General features: G+C 48.4%; 2 protein-coding genes and 1 pseudogene across 2 annotated transcripts in view; 2 read left to right on the top strand and 1 right to left on the bottom strand.

Annotated features, from left to right (window-relative positions):
* LOC147091915 (uncharacterized) overlaps positions 1–23,769 on the top strand; it is a 290,506-nt gene that overhangs the window by 81,954 nt on the left and 184,783 nt on the right. The gene's annotated exons all lie outside the window — the stretch shown is intronic.
* LOC147091917 (uncharacterized) overlaps positions 3,859–23,769 on the bottom strand; it is a 73,451-nt pseudogene continuing 53,540 nt past the window's right edge.
* The window catches only part of LOC147091918 (uncharacterized), a 52,502-nt gene continuing 48,839 nt past the window's right edge, over positions 20,107–23,769 (top strand). Inside the window, exons 1-2 of the mRNA XM_085976463.1 lie at positions 20,107–20,273; positions 20,351–20,515. The gene's annotated coding sequence lies outside the window, so the exon portion shown is untranslated. The remainder of the gene's footprint in view (positions 20,274–20,350; positions 20,516–23,769) is intronic.

The raw sequence follows: 23,769 nt of genomic DNA, 5'->3' as shown, positions 1-23,769 counted from the left end.
AAAATTATGAACTTTTACTTCAATCATATATTAATCTTTGCTATAAAATCTACAATTCATTGTCTGAAACATTCCATTAATCCTCGCTGACAACTCTTACTGACTTGCACATTACACACAGTGGCACCTCCATTATCCACCAGAAAGAAGGGGAATGGGAATTGGTGGAGAATCGAGAGTCCCAAAATGTTGCCCCTCCCATCTGGTACAGCAATCCCCTCAGCACGGGAATGGAGACAAGTCCAGTTATTATGACGGGATGAGTTCAAGGTATTTACTCAGACGGGCGGAAGGTGGGAAGTGGTGTTCCACGGGGATTGGTGCTGGGACCACGGTTGTTCACCATTTACATAAATGATTTGGACTTGGGAATCAGAAGTACAATTTCAAAATTTGCTGATGACACTAAATTGGGGGGTGTAGTTAATACTGAGGAAGACTGCGGTAGCATCCTTGTAGAATTATTCAGTTGTGTTCAGTAAATAACACCATTTTTTAATTTGCTTTGACTGATCACATCACTATATAGTTATGTGAAAAACAGAAATCATTAAAAGCTCCCAATTTCAGAATTGTTAGATTCAAACTCAACTTCTTCCAAGTACAATCTAACATTTCAAACATTGTAATGGATGTAGGCGAGATATTAGGACTGTTGTCTAACACAATCCAAACACAGTGACACACAGACAGATGGGCAGGTGTAGCTTCACAGCGAATCCTTTCAAGCCTCACTAAAAAGTGGCAGACTGGCAATCCACTGTTCACTAATGGAGTTGTGATCTTTGTAAATTAAGAAATGGAAATGTGTCAAAGAGTTGATTAACAGAGTGAGGCATCATCTTCCTTTGATTTCTATTTCTGACACCAGGCAACAGAAAAAGGTCATTACAACACGACAGAAACAGACTCTTCAGGTGTGAGACATCAGACTTCAGAACAACACGTCTGCCAGCTCTGGCCACTAACCCCAGTACAGTCAACCTTTCAGCAGCTGCAGCCCTGATTAAATAACTAGTAGTTTAACATGTCTAGTAGAGCTTTTGTATCAAAATAGAAGAAATGTATTTGTGACACACACACAATTAATAATTAAATCACAATGTGATTGTGAGGATCGATTATCGCCTCTTCATACCTTCCGTGTCCACCGGTCGAGGAAGGTATCAAGTGAACCGGTGGACACCGCCTGCTCCCTCTCCAGGGCCACCCGGGCACGGACAAGACCATGGGAGAGAGGCAGGCAGCCAGAGTGACCCCCCATGGGACCCGCCCATCCTGGGCCTACAAATTGCTGTTTTCGCCAGGCCCAAGAGCAGGTCCAGGAGAAGATCCTCCCACTTACCCACCCCCCTCCGCACCGGGCGGCCAAAGATTAGGAGCGTGGGGCTAAAGTGTAACCAAGAGTTGAGGAGCAGCCCCTTCAGGTAACTACACAGGGGCTGCAACCTCTCACACTGAATATATACACGGCCCATGGACTCCTCTAGGCCGCAAAAAACACATCTGGCCTTGGAGTCCGGAAAGGAGCTTAAAATCTGTTGCACACGACAGCTCCCTGCAACAGTCTCCACCCCAGATCCCCAATGGTGCTGGGAAGGACTCCCGCATAGAGAGCCCTCCATTGGGGACCTTCGGCTCCATCAGACTGCAAGATGACCTGCCAGTCTGATTGAGATTGGGCAATAAACAAAATTAATCAATAAATGACACAGAAACCCCAGTCCCCGGATCCTCAGCCCTGGTGTGAAGTACGCTGGCCACCAATTTTCGGTTACTAGCTCGCACCTCAGGCCCCACCCAGTCTGATTTAATTACTAAATGTTTTCTAACTCGGGTTCAGGCCTGTCATTCTGAGGGAAACAAGGCCTCATTTATTGCTGTGTCCCACCTGAGCGGCTGTTAATGGCTTTAATAAACTGGCAGCAAGGTTTTTTTTAAAGGTGGAAAGAGGTGAAAAACATCACTAGTGATGCCTCAAAACTCACGGACTGAGAAATTCACTTCATCGGCGCCCCTGCCACAGGGCTCAATATTCATCCCCTCCACCACTGGTGCACTGTGTCTGCAGTATGTACGGTCTACAAGATGACCACGGTCAGGCCGTGTGGAGTCAAGGGCCAGGCAGCAGAATGGATGGAAAGATCGCTACAAACTTCCCTTAACTCCAACCCTCTGATTTCTGCTTCGTAGCCAGCTTTCCATCCATTCTGCTGCCTGGCCCTTCCCTCCACACAGCCTGACCTTGGTCATCTTGTCGATCTTACATACTGTTATGGAGCAAGCTGGTCACAAAACAGAAAAGAGAAAGTAGGGGTTAAGAATAGCTACTCAGACTGGCAAAAGGTGGGAAGTGGTGTTCCACAGGGATCGGCGCTGGGATCACTATTGTTCACCATTTACATAAACGATTTGGACGTGTGAATCAGAAGAACAATTTCAAAGTTTGTCGATAACACCAAATTGGGAGGTAGAGTTAATACTGAGGAAGGCAAAATGCAAGAAGACATTAATAAATTTCAGAATGGGTGTGTAATTGGCAAATGAATTTCACTGTAGATCAGTGTGAGGGGCTGTGTTAATGAATTTCACTATAGATCAGTGTGAGGTGGTGTGTTAATGAATTTCACTATAGATCAGTGTGAGGTGGTGTGTTAATGAATGTCACAATAGATCAGTGTGAGGTGGTGTGTTAATGAATGTCACTGTAGATCAGTGTGAGGTGGTGTTAATGAATTTCACTGTAGGTCAGTGTGAGGTTGTGTGTTTTGGTGGGAAGAATAAGGAGGCCACTCACTACTTGGACAAGGGGGTGAAATTGGGTTGCTTTGTGCCTCCCGCGATATTCAGCAGGAGGTTAGCGGCGTAGGTAGTCGGTAGCTCCCCGCGGCACTGCACCGCCGGCAATGACATCATCGCCAAGCGCAGCACCCCGGCTGCAACCTTGGGCTACGACCCCTGACCTATCACCGGGTGATATGTCCGACAGGGTCAGGGGTCGTTTCTGCAGCCGCGGCGATGCCACTTAAAGGGCAGGTGTCGTGCGGCAACTTTTTATTTTGGCTGAATGCCAGCACCTGCCCCCTTCCCCTTTCTTCTTCGGGGTGTCGGCCACAATCGCACAGCCCGGCGCTCCTCTTGATCCGACACCCCACTCCCCGGTGGTCCAGCAGGGCCCAGGTGTGCGCAGTGCTGCGCCCCTCCCCTTTAATCAGGGAGGGAGGTCTGCTATGGCATGGTGCTATGTGCTGACGGGCATGGCGCTGTGACATGAAGCGCCGTGAAATTCACTGTTAGCGCCTCAAGAGGGAGGGGAGCGCTTCCAGTAGCACCTTGCCTCCTGCCTGGGGCGCTGCCACTGAATTTAATGCACAGGGGCGCTAACCTTTTCAGGGCGCTAAAATTAGCCCCAGTGACGTTAGCGACCCAAAGAGGGGATCACCGAATTTCCCCCTAAGAGTCTAAATGGGCTGGAGGAACAGAGGGATCCAGGGATACAGATACACAAATCACTAAAAGTAGCAACACAGGTTAATAAGGCCATTAAAATAAAAGCACTGGGGTACATTCCTAAAGGAGCATTCTGTTCCATGCCTAGGAGCTCTGAACCATGGCTGAGAGTAGCTGGGACACGTTTCTCACACGCCTCGAGATTAACCCGCACGGCAACTTTGCTGTCAGTGAAGAGAGACAAGAAAAACCAAAATGCCGTTTGCCCCTCTCAGTGTGGCCCTGAAGGACTGTGTCCAGGCTGGAGTTCTGTTCCCGCCGTACCATCCTCCCCCAGATTGTCCTTTCTGAGCTCCAGCCAGGTGATGCTAAACACTCAGGTGGGAAAGAAGAAAATCTACAATAATGTGTTTCAAACAAAACTGGTTTATTTGACATCTATCCAGAATATTAAACTCCAGCCCAGTTATAGGGGTTAATAACATCAGCAGAAACAAACCCCAACTGTCAGAATGAACATGGTTCAGTCCTGGATGTGATTAACAGCAGCAATAACAGCAGAATCCAACCCCTGCAGTCACGTGTGAACTCGCTGGTGTGTCAGCAGGTTGGATGACTGAGTGAATCCATTCCCACACTCAAAGCAGGTGAACGGCCTCTCCCCGGTGTGAATACGCTGGTGTCTCAGTAGGTGGGATGACTGAGTGAATCCCTTCCCACACTCGGAGCAGGTGAACGGCCTCTCTCCAGTGTGAACTCGTTGGTGATTCAGCAGGCTGGATGAATTAGTGAATCCCTTCCCACACTCAAAGCAGGTGAACGGTCTCTCCCGTGTGTGAACACGCTGGTGTGTCAGAAGGTCAGATGACTGAGTGAATCCCTTCCCACACTCAGAGCAGGTGAATGGCCTCTCCCCAGTGTGAACTCGCTGGTGTGTCAGCAGGCTGGATGACTGAGTGAATCCCTTCCCACACTCAGAGCAGGTGAATGGCCTCTCCCCAGTGTGAACTCGCTGGTGTCTCAGCAGGCTGAATGACTGAGTGAATCCCTTCCCACACTCAGAGCAGGTGAATGGCCTCTCCCCAGTGTGAATACGCTTGTGTCTCGCTAGGCCAAAGGGTTGGCTGAAGCCTTGTCCACACACAGAACACGTGTACGGTTTCTCCCCGCTGTGAATGGTGCTTTTTGCTTCCATGTTCAGAGGCCGGTGAGATTCAGATCCGGCGAGTCGAGTGACTGTCAGATCTTGAAGTGATGTTTGGTTTGAGCTTACCGTCTGTAAATCCTCCCCTTCCATTGCCCTGTAAAATTAACATAAAACAGGGAGCGTGAGAGACAACCCACAGGAAAACAAAGGGAGGTTGTGAAATTCAGCTGAATGAATCTGGTCAATTGTGGGGCCGGCACTAGAAAAAAGTGACCATGAAAGCTGCCGGATTGTCATAAAAACCCAACTGGTTCACTGATGTCCTTCGGGAAGGGAATCCGCCACCTGGTCTGGGCCTACACACAACTCTGGCCTCTATGGGAGGAGAGAGAGAGAGAGAGAGAGAGAGGGAGAGGGAGAGGTGGGAGTGGGAAGGGGAGGGGGTGAAGGAAAGGAACTTTATACATCTGCAACTCGACCAGAACTTTGATAGAACCTCCAAAACCCGCAACCTCCACCACCTAGAAGGACAAGGGCAGCTGTTGTATGGGAGCACCATCACATCCAAGTTCCCCTCCAAGTCACACATCATCCTGACTCACATATATTCATCATTGCTGGGTCATAATCCTGGAACTCCTTACCGAACAACATTGTGGGAATACCTTCACCACACGGACTGCAGTAGTTCAAGAAGGCGACTCACCACCCCCTTCTCAACGGGAAACTGGGGATTGGCAATATTTGCTGCTCTTGCAAATGACGCCCACATCCAAAGAATGAATTAAAACAAATCTATAGATGTAAACTGGATTAAAAGCCTGTACAGAAATACTTGTTCCTAAAAGAATACTCTTTTACATTGTACGGACAGTGTCTGTGTAACAACCTAATCTCCCCTAGAATCCACCTCCCTTGACAGTCTCACATTGGAAATTGTTGGGTCCTCCTGGGCTCAGAAGTACTGGGGGTTAAACCCAGCAGCTTCTCCTCCATCTCCACTCCAGCTCAAACTGAAACATAGAAACATATAAACATAGAAACACAGAAGATAGGAGCAGGAGTAGGCTATTCGGCCCCTCAAGCCTGCTCCGCCACTCAATGCTGATCATCCAAATTCAGTACCCGGTCCCTGCTTTCTCCCCATATCCCTTGATCCCTTTAGATTTAAGAAATATATCCAATTCCTTCTTGAATATATATTTAATGTATTGGCCTCTACTGCCTTCTGTGGTAGAGAATTCCACAAGTTCACCACTCTCTGGGTGAAGAAATTCCTCCTAATTTCTGTCCTAAATGGCTTACCCCGTATCCTTAGACTGCGACCCCTGGTTCTGGACTCCCCGACCATCAGGAACATCCTTCCTGCATCTAGTCTGTCCAGTCCTGTCAGAATTTTATCAGTTTCAATGAGATCCCCTCTCATTCTTGTAAACTCCAGTGAGTACAAGCCCAATCGTCCCAATCTCTCCTCATACGTCATTCCTGCCATCCCAGGTATCAGCCTGGTGAATCTTCGTTGAACTCTTTCCACGGCAAGAACATCCTTCCTCAGATAAGGCGACCAAAACTGCACACAATACTCAAGATGTGGTCTCACCAAGGCCCTGTACAACTGCAGCAAGCCATCCTTGTTCCTGTACTCAAACCCTCTCGCTACGAAGGCCAACATACCATTTGCCTTCTTAACCGCCTGCTGCACCTGCATGCTTACCTTCAGCGACTGGTGCACAAGGACACCCAGGTCTCATTGCACTTCCCCTTCTCCCAATCTATTGCCATTCAGATAATAATCTGCGTTCCTGTGTTTGCCACCAACGTGGATAACCTCACATTTATCCACGTTATACTGCATCTGCCATGCTTCTGCCCAATCACCCAACCTGTCCAAATCATCCTGTAGTTTCTCGGCATCCTCCTCACAGCACACACGCCCACCCAGCTTTGTGTCGTCTGCAAATTTGTAGATATTACATCTAGTTCCCTTGTCTAGATCATTAATACAGGTAGACTATCCTTTATCCGAACTTCCGAAAACCGAAAACCTCTAAAAACCGAAAGTTTTTTCGTTCAGCATAAGTCGTGCGCACGACCCCGACCCCCGCCGCCGACCCCCACCCCCGACCCCCCCGCCAACCCCGACCCCCGCTGACCACCCCGCCGACCCCCACCCCCCACCCCCCCGCTGACACCGACCCTCGCCGACCCCCGCCCCGACAAATTTCCCAGTCTTATAAAATACCTTCTGAAATCCAAAATTTTCCGAAAACCGAAACACGGCTGGTCCCGAGGTTTTCGGATAAAGGATAGTCTACCTGTATATATTGTGAATAGCTGGGGTCCAAGGACCAATCCCTGCGGTACGCCACTAGTCACTGCCTGCCACTCGGAAAAAGACCCATTTATTCCAACTCTTTGCTTTCTGTCTGCCAACCAGTTCTCTATCCAAGTCAATACCTTGCCCCCAATCCCAGGTGCCTTAACTTTACACACTAATCTCTTATGCGGGACCTTATCGAAAGCCTTCTGAAAGTCCAAATACACAACATCCACTGGTTCTCCCTTATCTATTTTATATACTAGTTACATCCTCAACAATGAAGCAACAAAAAGACCTACACAGGCAGCCAGGGACCTACCTTCCGTCAGCCTGTAATAAAACTCTTCCCCACAGCCGCTGACTAATGGCGGCCGCAGCACCCACAATTCCCCGCGCCCCAGAAACCGCTCTATGCAACACGCCGATTTCCCCGCTGAGAGTGCGCATGCTCCCCAGGGCCGCGGGCCATTCTGGGAGCCTGGCTCCTGTCCTTTGTCCAGAGTTGGACTCGGTGGAAACAGCTGAAGAAACCGGGAAGCGGCGGCTCGGATGGGAGAGGCGCTGCACCCTGGGTTTCCTGGTGCCGGGGCCCTGGCCGCACGTCCACCAGGCCCAGCCGCCCTGATTCTGATTGAGTTTTTGATGAGGTAACAGAGAGGGTTGATGAGGGCAATGTGGTTAACGTGGTGTACATGGATTTCCAAAAGGCGTTCGACAAGTGCCACATTATAGACTTGCCAGCAAAGTTGAAGCCCATGGAATAAAAGGGACAGTGGCAGCATGGATACGAAATTGGCAAAGTGACAGAAAACAGAGAGCAGTGGTGAACGGTTGTTTTTCGGACTGGAAGAAGGTATACAGTGGTGTTCCCCAGGGGTCGGTACCAGGACCACTGCTTTACTTGATATATATTAATGACTTAGACTTGGGTGTACAGCGCACAATTTCAAAATTTGCAGATGACACAAAACTTGGAAGTAAAGTGACCAGTGAGGAGGATAGTGATAGATTTCAAGAAGACATGGACAGGCTGGTGGAATGGGCGGACACGTGGCAGATGAAATTTAACGCAGAAAAGTGCGAAGTGATACATTTTGGTAGGAAGAACCAAGTGAGGCAATATAAACTAAAGGGTACAATTCTAAAATGTGTGCATGAACAGAGAGACCTGGGGGTATGTGTGCACAAATCGTGGAAGGTGGCAGGGCAGGTTGAGAAAGTGGCAAAAAAAGCATATGGGATCCTGGGCTTAATAAATAGAGGCATAGAGTCCAAAAGCAAGGAGGTTATGATGAACCTTTATAAAACACTGGTTCGGCCTCAACTGGAGTATTGTGTCGAATTCTGGGCCCCACACTTTATGAAGGTTGTGAAGGCCTCAGAGAGGGTGCAGAAAAGATTTACAAGAATGGTTCCAGGGATGAGGGACTTCAGTTACGTGGATAGACTGGAGAAGCTGGGGTTGTTCTCCTTAGAGCAGAGAGGTTGAGAGGAGGTTTGATAGAGTTGTTCAAAATCACGAGGGGTCAGGACAGAGGAGAGAGAGAGAAACTGTTCCCATTGGCGGAAGGGTCGAGAACCAGAGGACACAGATTTAAGGTGATTGGCAGAAGAACCAAATGCGACATGAGGAAAAACTTTACTCAGTGAGTGGTTAGGATCTGGAATGTACTGCCTGAGAGGGAGGTGGAGGCAGATTCAATCACAGCTTTCAAAAGGGAATTGGATAAGTACCTGAAGTAAAGAAATTTGCAGGGTTACGGGGAAAGGGCGGGGAGTGGGACTAGCTGAAGTGGTCTTGCAGAGAGCTGGCATGGGCTCGACGGGCTGAATGGCCTCCTTCTGTGCTGTAACCATTCTCTGATTCTATAAAATATTAGAAAGTTTGTTCCACAGAAGCACGAGGTTCATTTGCTTTCATTGATGAATTTAAAAAGTCTCTATTAAAACCTGAGCCAGTGTGTTGTGAGCCAAAGAGCCTTGTGTCCAATGAGGGGAATAAAGGCCCAGCGCCTCCCCTGGCCCCGGGCCCTGAACAAGGGACTGGAGAAACTCGCTGCCCTGTGGATCAGACAATCAGCCGGCGCTAGTCCCGCCCCTCGGGCTCCCCGATTGGTTGGAGGATCTGCCCCGCTCGCTCCCTATTGGTCGGAAGCTCCCGTCAATCAGGCCCTGGGCCCAGGTCACGTGTCCCCGAGGAGCGCACGTGCTCCGTCCAACTGACGCCGCTCGGTCCGGGGCCTCGCGGACTCTCAGGTTTTTCTGTTTCTCTTTATTCTCTCCCGATCCACCCCTCCCCCACCACCCCGCGCGATTCTCCACCCAATCGGAGCGGAGAAAACTCACTTTGCGCCACCGATCGCGACTCTGGACCCGACACCAAGGCCTTTCCCCGGAATGGCCCACGCCGACTCTGGCCGGCAGGATCTGAGTGCGCAGGCGCAGCTCTGAGTGGGGGAGGGGGGTTGGTCTTCTCTGGGCATGCGCGGTTGTTGCCCTTGGTGATCGGGAGAGGTCGCTGTGCCGGACTCGGTCCAAACCGCCGCTCCCTCTGCGCATGCGCGGACTATCGTCTGTCAATCAACCATCAGCCAGAAGAGGTCGCTGGTGAGACCAGTGAAGAAAGAAAGACTTGCATTTCTATAGCGCCTTTCACCACCACCGGACGTCCCAAAGCGCTTTACAGCCAATGAAGTACTTTTGAAGTGTAGTCACTGTTGTCATGTAGGAAATGTGGCAGTCAAACAGCGCACAGCAAGCTCCCACAAACAGCAATGTGATGATGACCAGATAATCTATCTTTTTGTTAACTCTGTTTCTCCCTCTATGGATGTTGCCTGGCCTGCTGAGTGTTTCCAGCATTTCCTGTTGTTATTTCAGATTTCCAGCTTCCGCAGTATTGTGCTATTATCCTTTTGTTACATTGATTGAGGGATAAACATTGGCTAGGACACCTGGGATATTTCCCCTGCTCTTTCCCACATTACAACAGTGACTACACCTCAAAAGTACTTCATTGGCTGTAAAGCACTTCAAGACGTCTGCTGGTCATGAAAGCACTATATAAATGCAAGTCTTTCTTTCTCAAAATAGTGTCATGGGATCTTTTACATCCACCTGAGAGAGCAGACAGGGCCTCAGTTTAATGTCTCATCCGAAAGACGCCACCTCTGACAGTGCCTCAGTACTGCACTGGAGTGTCAGCCTGAATTTTTGTGCTCAAGTCTCTGGAGTGGGACTTGAACCCAGATCCTTATGCCTCAGAGGCAAGAGTGCTACCATAGAGTCATAGATTTATACAGCACAGAAAGCGGCCCTTCGGCCCATCGTGTCTGCGCCAGCCATCAAGCCCTGTCTATTCTAATCCCATTTTCCAGCACTTGGTCCGTAGCCTTGTATGCAAGGGCATTTCAAGTGCTCATCTAAATGCTTCCTGAATGTTGGGAGGGTTCCTGCCTCTACCACCCTTTCAGGCAGTGAGTTCCAGATTCCAACCACCCTCTGGGTGAAAAAGCTTTTCCTCAAATCCCCTCTAAACCTCCTGCCCCTTACCTTGAAACTATGCCCCCTGGTTATTGACCCCTCTACTAAGGGGAAAAGTTCCTTTCTATCTATCCTATCTATGCCCCTCATAATTTTGTACACCTCAATCAGGTCCCCCTTCAGCCTTCTCTGCTCTAAGGAAAACAACCCCAGCCTGTCCAGTCTCTCTTCATAGCTGAAGCGCTCCAGCCCAGGTAACACCCTGGTGAATCTCCTCTGCACCCTCTCCAATGCAATCACATCCTTCCTATAGTGTGGCAACCAGAACTGCACACAGTATTCCAGCTGTGGCCTAACTAGCGTTTTGTACAGCTCCATCATAACCTCCCTGCTCTTATATTCTATGCCTCGGCTAATGAAGGCAAGTATCCCATATGCCTTCTTAACCACCTTATCTAGCTGTCCTGCTGCCCTTAGTGATCTATGTACATGCACACCAAAGTCCCTCTGATCCTCTGTCCTTCCTAGGGTTCTACCATTCATTGTGTATTCCCTTGTTAGTCCTCCCAAAATGCATCACCTCACACTTTTCAGGGTTAAATTCCATTTGCCACTGTGCTGCCCATCTAACCAACCCGTCTATATTCTCCTGCAGCCTGAGGCTTCCCTCCTCGCCACTCCACCAATTTTCGTGTCATCTGCGAACTTACTGATCATACCTCCTACATTCATATCTAAATCATTGATGTACACTACAAACAGCAAAGGACCCAGACCCTGTGGTACACCACTGGACACAGGCTTCCAGTCACAAAAACAACCTTTGACCATCACCCTCTACCTCCTGCCACTAAGCCAATTTTGGATCCAATGTGCCAAATTGCCCTGGATCCCATGGGCTCTTACCTTCTTGACCAGTCTCCCATGTGGGGCTTTGTCAAAAGCCTTACTGAAGTCCATGTAGACTGCATCAACTGGACTGCCCTCATCCACACACCTAGTCATCCCCATTGAAAAATTCAATCAAATTGGTTAGACATTGCGGTGTATGTAACCTGTTCCCCCTTAAGAGAACTTAAGCCTGTTCCACCTTAAGAGATGTACTACTTTCTCTGGCTGCTGTATACGTAGTACCGGTGGTGACCACCGGTATATAAGCACTGTGTAGTAAGATTGTATTTCAGATAGTCCTGACCTCCAACCAGTAAAGGCCTGTTGAACTTTAATCTTGTACCCTGTGTGTTATTAATTACAACTAGAACACACAGACTTTACAGTGGCGACGAGTCAGATTCTTACCCTGCGGCAGTTATATCCACGGCGGCTTCGTCCACAGAACGGACGTCGAAGAGAGGTTTCCACCCTCATCACCCTGCTGGAAGACACGTCGCGCGGCAGACATCGAGAAACCAGAGTGCAGAAGACATCCTGAACTCGAAGCCTCCATCAGCGGCTGTCAGCTATCTTCTTTCTACCTCGGTAGTGGGTAAGCCGGGCAGCGACGCGACCAGAAAATTGGCCGCATTGGCTGTACAGATGGGGAGGGAAGACGGAGGAATAAGGGCGGTGAGATCGATCGCGACCGGAGATAAGGGCCGGGCCGCATTCGGGCCGAAAGGCGCAGCGCGGGGGCATCGATCGTGGCTGGTGATAAGGGCCGGGCCGCATTCGGGCTAAAAAGGCGCAGCGTCTGGGGGCAACTGAAGGTGCGAGAGCCGCGGTGAAGCGGAGACAGCGTCGGGGGAAGGGTGAAGACTGCCAAGCACGGGAAAACCACCATTTTGTAGGCGGAGGACGAAGACAAGAGCGCGGAAGCCGCCATCTTGGATAAAAATAAAAATAAATTAAATTGCAACGATGCCTAAACATGGGAACATTAACACCTTTCATAGCGACATCGAAGATTGGGCTATGTATGTAGAACGCATACAAAATTATTGTAAAGCAAATAAAATCCCAGATGCAGAGAAAGCACTAACATTATTAAACTTAATGGGTGCGAAGACATGCGGGCAATTGAAACACCTTGTTCACCAGATGAACCGGCGGATAAGACGTTCGAGGAGATTGTTACTGTCCTGAAAAATCACCTAAACCCCACGCCGCTGATGCTAGCGGAACGATTTAAATTTTACAGCAGAAGGCAGCTGAAGGATGAAAGCAATGCTGAATATTTAATGGAATTGCGTAAGCTAGCAAAGTACTGTCAATTCGGAATGAGATTGACAGAGGCGCTACGAGATAAATTTGTGTGTGGTTTATTAAAAGAAGATACACAAAAGCGATTGCTCGAGGAGAATGAGCTGACGCTTGAGAAAGCGGTCACTATGGCAGCAGCACACGAAGCCGCAGCGAGAGGCACGGCAGTAATGCAGCTATGGTCACCGGAACTCAGTACAAATAAATTGGGTTTGAGTACTGTAAAATGTTATCGTTGCGGAAAGACAACGCATGATCAGAACCAGTGTTGGTTTAAAAACCAAGAATGCAGAACATGTGGCAGGCTTGGCCACATAGCTAAAGTATGCCGGTCAGGAAAGAAGACCAGCAACAAAAAGTCATCGCAAGGAAAATACATAAAGGTACACAAGGTGACAAAGAACAGTTCGACCGAACAGAAGTCAGATTCAGACGCTAGCAGTAATGAACTGGGTAGCTTAAGAGTACACAACGTTGGTAAGGATGCAGCTCTCCAGACAATTTGGGTCACCCTTCAGATAGCAGGAGTCCAAGTAAAGATGGAATTGGACACTGGATCGGCATTGACGGTCATAAATAAGAAAGATTACAAAAGGTTATTCCAACATATTCCCCTATGGGATACGGAGATTATATTGAAAACATACACGGGGCAAAGAGTGTACCCCGTCGGAAAGATAGAGGTAAAAGTGGTCCACAAGGGCGAAGAAAGCCAAGTAATGGACTTATATGTGCTACCTGAAGGAGGTCCACCACTACTGGGACGGGAGTGGATTAGGAAAATGTATATGGACTGGCACTCCTTGAAGGCACTAACGGTAGATTCCGGGGAAACAGATGTCAAACCTAAAAGATTGTCCAGAATATTGGATGATGCTAAAGAGGTGTTCCAGCAGGGACTGGGAACACTGAGAGGAATTACGGCAAACATCAAGATTGATGAACATGCACAACCAAAATGTTTTAAATCCAGACCGGTACCCTATGCAATACGACCTACTGTAGAAGCGGAACTGGAAGCGCTAGAACATTCAGGTGTACTGTCTAAGGTAGATTGGAGTGAGTGGGCTATGCTCATTGTTCCCGTTATGAAACGTCCTTCGAGCAACAAGCCAGGAGAACCAGGGAAGGTTCGCATCTGTGGAGATTTCAAAATCACCATTAATCCGGTGCTTCACACGGTGCAGTATCCGCTTCCGCGGATTGAGGATATTTTTGCTTCGTTGTCTGGCGGGAAACACTTCACCAAGATAGACCTGGCGCAGGCGTACTTGCAGATGGAGGTTGAAGAAGAGTCACGCCAATACCTCACGATCAACACGCATCGAGGTTTGTACCGGTACAATAGACTGGTTTTTGGAGTGGCATCGGCTCCAGCAATTTGGCAGAGGGCCATGGAGCAGGTATTACAGGGAATTCCAGGCACACAATGTTACCTGGACGATACTCTGATTACAGGTGATTGTGATGAAGAACACCTCGCAAACTTGGAACTGGTGCTCAACAGGCTGAAAGAGTGTGGACTTAGAGTTAATCGGCAGAAATGTGAGTTCTTCCAGAAGCGGATCTCGTACTGTGGTCATGTCATTGACCGGGAGGGGCTTCATAAGTCTCCTGACAAGATAGAGGCAGTTGTAAAGGCTCCCGCTCCGGATAATGTCTCTCAGTTGAGGTCGTTTCTAGGATTGATTAACTATTACCATAAATTTCTACCAAATCTATCCACAGTACTGCACCCGCTAAACGCTCTTTTACAGAAGGGGGTACCATGGGAATGGAGCGAAAACTGTAGGAAGGCATTTCGCAAAAGCAAAGAATTGATCACCTCAGAGGAAGTGTTGGCTCACTTCAACCCGACACTGCCTATTCGGTTGGCTTGTGATGCTTCTCCATATGGTATTGGGGCAGTACTCTCACACAAGTTGCCAAATGGCACGGAAAGGCCAGTCGCGTTTGCATCCAGATCATTGACCTCCGCTGAGCGCAACTATGTGCAGATCGATAGGGAGGCTCTCAGCCTTGTATGGGGAGTGAAGAAGTTTAATCATTACCTGCAGGGCCAAAAATTCACACTTCTGACAGACCATCAGCCGTTGGTATCCATTTTTAACCCTAAGAAGGGTGTTTCAGTGATGACAGCACAGCGTCTCCAGAGATGGTCCCTTTTCCTAGGGGCACATCAATACCAAATAGAATTCAAAGGTACGAAGCAGCATGGCAATGCTGATGGGCTGTCGTGCCTGCCACTACCTGAAGAAGAAACGACGAAAGTTGACCCTGTTGAGTTATTTCATTCGACCATCATCGAGTGTTTACCAGTCACCAATGCAAGTATTGAAAGAGAAACCAGGAATGACCCGACACTGTCCAGAGTCTACGAGGTGACAGTGAAAGGATGGCCAACACGTGGTGATCCTCTGTTACCGGCATTCTCGGCAAGGCGAGACCAGCTGTCCGTCTGCCATGGTACTTTGATGTATGGGACAAGAGTGATTATTCTTCCCAAGATAAGGGAAAGAGTTCTAAAAGAACTGCATGAAGGTCATCTGGGGGGAGTTAAGATGAAAAGTCTTGCTAGGGCTTATGTATGGTGGCCGGGTATTGACCAACAGATAGAGGAGTTGACGAAAAGCTGCGCTGGGTGCCAAAAAGTGCAAAATGCACCTCCGATCGCACCACTACACCCATGGGAATGGCCTTCAGCCCCATGACAACGCGTACATATTGACTTTGCTGGTCCATTCATGGACTCCATGTTCCTAATTGCGGTGGACGCACATTCCAAATGGCCAGAAGTGATCAAGATGAATACCACTACTTCAGAAAAGACAATTGCGGTGTTAAGAACAATATTCGCAAGGAGCGGATTGCCAGAACAGATCTGTTTGGACAACGGACCACAGTTCGTGTCGGAAGAATTCCAAAAATTCTTAAAGAAGAATGGGGTGAAACATTATACCTCTGCCCCATATCATCCGGCGACAAACGGGTTGGCCGAGAGATTTGTCCAAACATTCAAAAAGGCAATAAAGGCCATGAACGATGACCAGATTCCGCTACAGCACAAGGTGGACAATTTCCTAATGGCGTATCGAAACGCCGCTCATGCAGTGACTAACCAAAGTCCTGCCATGATGTTTTATAACAGGAGGTTGCGGTCCAGGTTGGACTTGTTAAAACCAAATGTGCGGAGGGAAGTGGAAAACAAACAGTTCCGGTATATTAATAACAAGTCCACTCGAAGTTTCGAAGTAGGACAACCAGTGTTGGCAAGGGGCTATGGAAACGAAAAATGGCAGCCCGGAACAATTCGGGCCAGACAAGGACCTCTGATGTACACAGTAGATATTGGTAACAATGTGATAAGGCGTCATGCGGATCAACTGGTAGAATCAAGAGCAAGGGTCGAACCCATGGTTGCGACAGAGACAACTGTGGAAGATGTTAATGAACCTGAAGCATCTACCTCGGCAAGGACTGTACCTGATGATGACGTCCAATACATAGGAAACCAACAAGCAGAGTCACCTCAGCAACAAGAATCAGAGACCACTGAAAGGCGTTATCTAGACCGAATCTGAAGGCCTCCTGAGAGACTGAACCTTTGAACTGTTTATACCTGAAGTTATATATATGTATATATGTTATGATGTTATGTTAAATGGGGATATGACTATTAAGCTACAAAGGGAGGATTGTGGTGTATGTAACCTGTTCCCCCTTAAGAGATGTACTACTTTCTCTGGCTGCTGTATACGTAGTACCGGTGGTGACCACCGGTATATAAGCACTGTGTAGTAAGATTGTATTTCAGATAGTCCTGAACTCCAACCAGTAAAGACCTGTTCAACTTTAATCTTGTACCCTGTGTGTTATTAATTACAACTAGAACACACAGACTTTACAGACATGATCTCCCCGCTGACAAAGCCATGCTGACTATCCTTGATTAATCCTTGCCTCTCCAAGTGGAGACTAATTCTGTCCCTCAGAATTTTTTCCAATAATTTCCCTACCACTGATGTTCGGCTCACTGGCCTGTAATTCCCTGGTTTATCCCTACTACTACACTTCTTGAATAATGGTACTACGTTAGCTGTTCTCCAGTCCTCTGCCACCTCCCCTGTGGCCAGAGAGGTTCTGAAAATTTGTGTCAGAGCCCCTGCAATCTCCTCCCTTGCCTCACAGAGCAGGCTGGGATACATCTCGTCTGGGCCTGGGGGTTTATCCACTTTTAAGCCCGCTAAAACCACTAGTACCTCCTCCCTCTCAATGCTAATTTGTTCAAGTATATCACAATCCCCCTGCCTGATTTCTATGCCTGCATCGTCCTTCTCCATAGTGAACACAGATGCAAAATATTAATTTAAAACCTCACCTACATCTTCTGGCTCTACACACAGATTGCCACTTTGCTCCCTAATGGGCTCTACTCTTTCCCTGGTTATCCTCTTGCCCTTAATATACTAATAAAACACCTTGGGATTTTCCTTTATTTTGCCTGCCAGTGTTTTTTCATGACCCCTCTTCGTTCTCCTAATTACTTTTTTAAGTACACCCCTGCACTTTCTATGCTCCTCTAGGCCTTCCACTGTTTTTAGTCCTTTGTATCTGCCAAAAGCCTCCCTTTTTTTCCTAAACCATTCTTGTATGTCCCTTGACATCCAGGGTTCCCTGGGCTTGTTGGTCCCACCCTTTACCTTTACGGGAACATGTTGGCATTGTACTCTCTCTATTTCCTTTCTGAAAGACTCTCACTGCTCTGATGTGGATTTTCCTACAAGTAGCTGATCCCAGTCCACTTTGGCCAGATCCTGCCTTATATTATAATCGGCCTTCCCCCAATTTAGAACCTTTATTTCCAGTCCATCTTTGTCCTTTTCCATAACTACTTTAAATCTCACTGAATTATGGTCACTGTCACCAAAATGCTCTCCTACTAACCCTTCGACCACTTGCCCTGCTACATTCCCTCGAATTAGGTCCAGAACCGCCCCCTCTCTTGTAGGACTTTCTACATGTTGGCTGAAAAAGCTCTCCTGGATGCACTTTAAGAATTCCACACCCTCTAAGCCTTTCACACTCTGACTATCCCAGTTAATATTGGGGAAGTTGAAATCCCCAACAATTATTACCCTCTTATTTCTACACTTCTCTGAGATTTGCCTACATATCTGTTCCTCTATCTCCCCCTTACTGTTTGGGGGCCTATAGTACACTCCCAGCAAAGTGCTTTCCCCATTTTTGTCTTTAAGTTCTACCCATATGGCCTCATTAGAGGAACCTGCTAAGGAATCATCTCTCCTTATAGCAGAAATTGATTCCTTGATTAATATTACTAACCTGATTTTTGGTCAACACTTGAGTATTCACGTTTGCTAAATCTCCGGGAGAAGGAGTCGCTTCACTTGTACTGGTTCCTGGGGCCTGATCACCTTCCCCAGGAGCACGGCCTTGACCCTGACTTTGCTCACTTGTACTGGTTCCTGGGGCCTGAACACCTTCGTCAGGAGCAGTGCCTTGATTCTGGGGGTGTTTTATTGCACCGTTTGGTTTACTTGAGAAGAGCCCCATCAGGGCGAGTGCGGGAGGGTCAGGGGGTGAGTGCGGGAGGGTCAGGGGTGAGTGCGGGAGGGTCAGGGATGTGTGTGGGAGGTTCAATCTCCAGGATCAGTGTGTATCTGAGTCAATGGGACTCTCTGACCTTTCTCCCCAGTCCATCTCCAGGACCAGTGTGTATCTGAGTCAATGGGACTCTCTCTGACCTTTCTCCCCAGTCCATCTCCAGGACCGGTGTGTATCTGAGTCAATGGGACTCTCTCTGACCTTTCTCCCCAGTCCATCTCCAGGTGCAGTGTGTATCCGAGTCAATTGGACTCTCTGAGCTTTCTCCCCGGTCCATCTCCAGGACCAGTGTGTATCTGAGTCAATGGGACTCTCTCTGCCCTTTCTCCCCAGTCCATCTCCTGGACCAGTGTGTATCTGAGTCAATGGGACTCTCTCTGACCTTTCTCCCCGGTCCATCTCCAGGACCAGTGTGTATCTGAGTCAATGGGACTTTCTCTTACCTTTTTCCCCAGTCGATCTCTGGAAGCTCTTTGAATCGGAAGGGTTCTCTCCGGTTGGTGCTCACAATCCTGTGCTGGTTCACCTGCTGTTGTTCCTCAGTCTACAATCCCTGTTTACTTCGAGCTGAGCACCTTCCTCAATCACACCATCATTCACCGGGAGATCTATTTGTGGCAGATCAGAAAATAAGAACAATATTGAAAGCGTGAAATAATGTAATGTAGACTTTTAATCTGCTTACTAACAATTGAATTTCAAGGCCGAGTATTTGTTTGATTTTGTCCCTTTCCTCAGATCCCCAGTTCGATGGCTGTCTGCTTAGTTTGGAAATTTTCCTCACTGTAAATTTCCGGCCTCCTGAGACTCCCCCATTTTCACTGCTCTGGGCGGAAATGCGCCATTTTCTGTGCGGATTTACTAACCGGAGCGGTGACCCTGTGACCCTCCCTCGCTGTGATCTAAACTCGGGGCTGAGCAGCCGCTGTCGGGCCGGGTGCTCAATGGAGCCGAGTTCCCTCAGTCACAGAGCGGGCCCTGTAACCCGGGCAACCAGCCCGTTTCTGACCCTCACTCACCGATCAACCCGCGCCGCCCGGCACTGCGCGGGACGGCAGCGGAGCGGCACTGCGCCTGCGTGGGAGAGAGAACGGGAGTAGCACTGCGCCTGCGCGGGAGAGAAAACTGGAGCTGCACTGCGCCTGCGCAGCAGAGGGACAAAGGAAGCGGCACTGCGCCTGCGCGGGAGGGAGTAAGTGAGCGGTAGTGCGCCTGCGCGGAAGTGCAAGGAGCGGCACTGCGCCTGCGCGGGAGAGGGAGCCAAAGGATGCGGCACCACGCCTGCGCGGTAGAGAAAGGGAGCGGCACTGCGCCTGCGCGGAAGAGCGATGTCGCAGGAAGGCATCAATATCGCTCCCAGTGCTGGGAGGACTACATAGGAACATATTAACACTGATATGTTCCGATGTAGTTCTCCCACCAGTGGGAGCGATAGTGATGCGTTCGTGCGACATCGCTGTTCCGCGCAGGCGCAGTGCCGCTCTCTTTCTTTCTCCCGCGCAGGCGCAGTGCCGCTCCCTTTTTCGCACTCCCGCGCAGCCGCAGTGCTGCTCCCTTTCTCTCTCGCTCTCTCTCTCTCTCTCTCTCCCTCTCTCTCTCTCTCTCTCTCTCTCTCCCCCGCGCAGGCGCAGTCACGCGCCGCTGCCGTGCCGCGCAGGCGCAGTGCCGCTCCCTTGTTCCGCGCAGGCGCAGTGCCGGGTGGCGCGGGTTGATCGGTGAGTGAGGGTCAGAAACAGGCTGGTTGCCCGGGTTACAGGGCCCGCTCTCTGACTGAGGGAACTCGGCTCCATTCAGCACCCGGCCCCACAGCGGCTGCTCAGCCCCGAGTTTAGATCACAGCGAGGGAGGGTCACAGGGTCACTGCTCCGGTTAGTAACTCCGTACAGAAAATGGCGCATTTCCGCCCAGAGCAGTGAAAATGGGGGAGTCTCAGCAGGCCGGAAATTTACAGTGAGGAAAATCTCCAAACTAAGCACACAGCCCTCGAACTGGGGATCTGAGGAAAGGGACAAAATCAAACTAATACTCGGCCTTGAAATTCAATTATTAGTAAGCAGATTAAAAGTCTACATTACATTATTTCACGCTTTCAATATTGTTCTTATTTTCTGATCTGCCACAAATAGATCTCCCGGTGAATGATGCTGTGATTGAGGAAGGTGCTCAGCTCGAAGTAAACAGGGATTGTAGACTGAGGAACACCAGTAGGTGAACCACCACCGGATTGTGAGCACCAACCGGAGAGAACCCTTCCGATTCAAAGAGCTTCCAGAGATCGACTGGGGAGCAAGGTAAGAGAAAGTCCCATTGACTCAGATACACACTGGTCCTGGAGATGGACTGGGGAGAAAGGTCAGAGAGAGTCCAATTGACTCAGATACACACTGGTCCTGGAGATGGACTGGGGAGAAAGGTCAGAGAGAGTCCCATTGACTCAGATCCACACTGGTCCTGGAGATGGACTGGGGAGAAAGGTCAGAGAGAGTCCCATTGACTCAGATACACAGTGGTCCTGGAGATGGACTGCGGAGAATGGTCAGAGAGAGTCTCATTGACTCCGATACACACTGGTCCTGGACATGGACTGGGGAGAAAGGTCAGAGAGAGTCCCATTGATTAATACAATTGTAATGAAGGATATTAGCTCTGATGATGTGGAATCTGTATGGGTAGAATTGAGAAATACTAAGGGGAAAAAAACATTAGTGGGAGTGGTTTATAGACCTCCAAACAGTAAGGTGGAGGTTGGGGGTGGCATTAAAAGGGAAATTAGAGAAGCGTGCAATAAGGGCACAGCAGTCATCATGGGTGACTTTAATCTACATATAAATTGGGCCAACCAAATTAGTAACAATACTGTGGAGGAGGAATTCCTGGAGTGTTTACGGGATGGTTTCCTGGAACAATATGTCGAGGAACCAACCAGAGATCGGGCAATCTTAGACTGGGTATTATGTAACGAGAAGGGATTAATTAGCAATCTTGTTGTACGAGGCCCCTTGGGTCAGAGCGATCATAATATGATCGAATTCTTCATTAGGATGGAGAATGAAGTAGTTGACTCAGAGACTAGTGTCCTCAATTTAAATAAAGGAAACTACGATGGCCTGAGGAGTGAGTTGGGTAGGATTGATTGGGGGATGGCACTCAGAGGGTTGACGGTGGATAGGCAATGGTAAACATTCAAAGACCGAATGGATGAGATACAGAATTTGTTCATCCCAGTTTGGCATAAAAATAAAACAAAAAAGGTGACTCAACCATGGCTAACGAGGGAAATTAGGGATAGCATAAGATCCAAGGGGAGGACATATAAATTGGCCAGAAAAAGCAACAATCCTGAGGATTGGGAGCAGTTTAGGATTCAACAAAGGAGGACAAAGAGATTAATTAAGAAAGGGAAAATAGAATATGCGAGTAAGCTAGCACGGAACATAAAAACTGACTGTAAAAGCTTTTATAGATATGTGAAGAGAAAAAGATTGGTGAAGTCAAGCGTAGGTCCCTTGCAGTCAGAATCAGGGAAATTTATAATGGGAAACAAAGAAATGGCAGACCAACTAAATACATACTTTGGTTCTGTCTTCACAAAGGAGGACACAAATAACCTCCCAGAGCTGCCGGGGAACATAGGGTCTGATGAAAGGGAGGAACTGAAAGAGATCAGTATTTGTAGGGAAATTGTAGTGTATGTAACCTGTACCACCTTAAGAGGATACCTTAAGGTGATGGACTACTTTTTGATGGCTCCTGTACATTGTAGTACCAGTGGTCACCACACCGGTATATAAATCCTGCGGAGCAAAGTGTATCCCAATTCAGCCCTGACCCTCAATCACTAAAGACCTGTTTAATTATTTCTGTAGTCTGTGTCCTGTTATTCAGCAGAACTACATTTGAAAACACAGACTCAACAGAAATGGTGTTAGGAAAATTGATGGGACTGAAGGTCGATAAATCCCCAGGGCCTGATAATCTACATCTTAAGGAAGTGGCCCTAGAAATAGTCGATGCATTGCTGGTCATCTTCCAGAACTCGATAGACTCTGGAACAGTACCCATGGATTGGAGGGTAGCTGATGTTACCCCACTATTCAAAAAAGGTGGTAGAGAAAAAGCGGGAAATTATAGACCGGTAAGCCTGACATCGGCAGTGGGGAAAATGCTAGAGTCTATTATAAAAGATGTAATAGATGCACTTGAAAAGCAGTGACAGGATCGGACAAAGTCAACATGGATTTACTGAAGGTAAATCATGCTTGACTAATCTACTGGAATTTTTTCAGGATGTAACTGGTAAAATAGGTAAGGGAGAACCAGTGGATGTGGTGTATTTGGACTTTCAAAAGGCTTTCGATAAGGTCCCACATAAGAGATTAGCGTGCAAAATTAAGGCACATGGGGTTGGGGGCAAGGTATTGACTTGGATCGAGAAATGGTTGGCGGACAGAAGGCGAAGAGTTGGAATAAACGGGTCGTTTTCCGAGTGGCAGGCAGTGACTAGTGGGGTACCGCAAGGATCGGTCCTAGGACCCCAGCTGTTCACAATATATATTAATGATCTGGATGAGGGAATTGGATGTAATATCTCCAAATTTGCAGACGACACAAAGCTGGGTGGGAGGGTAAGCTGTGAGGAGCATGTCGTGAAACTCCAGTCCGATTTGGACAGGTTGGCTGATTGGGCAGAAACATGGCAAATGCACTATAATGTGGACAAATGTGAGGTTATCCACTTTGGTGGCAAAAACAGGAAGGCAGATTATTATTTGAATGGCAATAGATTGGGAGAAGGGGAAGTGCAAAGAGACCTGGGTGTTCTTGTGCACCACTCGCTGAAGGTAAGCATGCAGGTGCAGCAGGCGGTTAAGAAGGCAAATGGTATGTTGGCCTTCGTAGCAAGAGGGTTCGAGTACAGGAACAAGGATGTCTTGCTACAGTTGTACAGGGCCTTGGTGAGACCGCACCTTGAGTATTGTGTGCAGTTTTGGTCGCCTTACCTGAGGAAGGACGTTATTGCCATGGAAGGAGTGCAGCGAAGATTCACCAGGCTGATACCTGGCATGGCAGGAATGACGTATGAGGAGAGATTGTGTCGATTGGGCTTATACTCACTGGAGTTTAGAAGATTGAGAGGGGATCTCATTGAAACCTATAAAATTCTGTCAGGCCTGGACAGACTAGATGCAGGAAGGATGTTTCTGATGGCCGGGGAGTCCAGAACCAGGGGTCATAGTCTAAGGATAAGGGGTAAGCCATTTAGGACTGAAATGAGGAGGAATTTCTTCACCCAGAGAGTGGTGAACCTGTGGAATTCTCTGCCGCAGTGGGCGGTGGAGGCCAGTTCATTAAATATATTCAAGAAATAGTTGGATATATTTCTTATGGCTAAAGGGATCAAGGGATATGGGGAGAAGGCAGGGACAGGGTACTGAATTTGGATGATCAGCCATGATCTCATTGAATGGCGGAGCAGGCTCGAAGGGCGGAATGGCCCACTCCTGCTCCTATCTTCTATGTTTCTATGACTCAGATGCACACTGGT

This window comes from Somniosus microcephalus, unplaced genomic scaffold (assembly GCF_052327205.1).
Source record: "Somniosus microcephalus isolate GS21.2 unplaced genomic scaffold, FLI_Smic_1.0 unresolved_chr3, whole genome shotgun sequence".
NCBI classification, from domain to species: domain Eukaryota; kingdom Metazoa; phylum Chordata; class Chondrichthyes; order Squaliformes; family Somniosidae; genus Somniosus; species Somniosus microcephalus.
The sequence above is the reverse complement of the archived record's forward strand: the minus strand, read 5'-3'. Positions and strand labels throughout refer to the sequence as shown.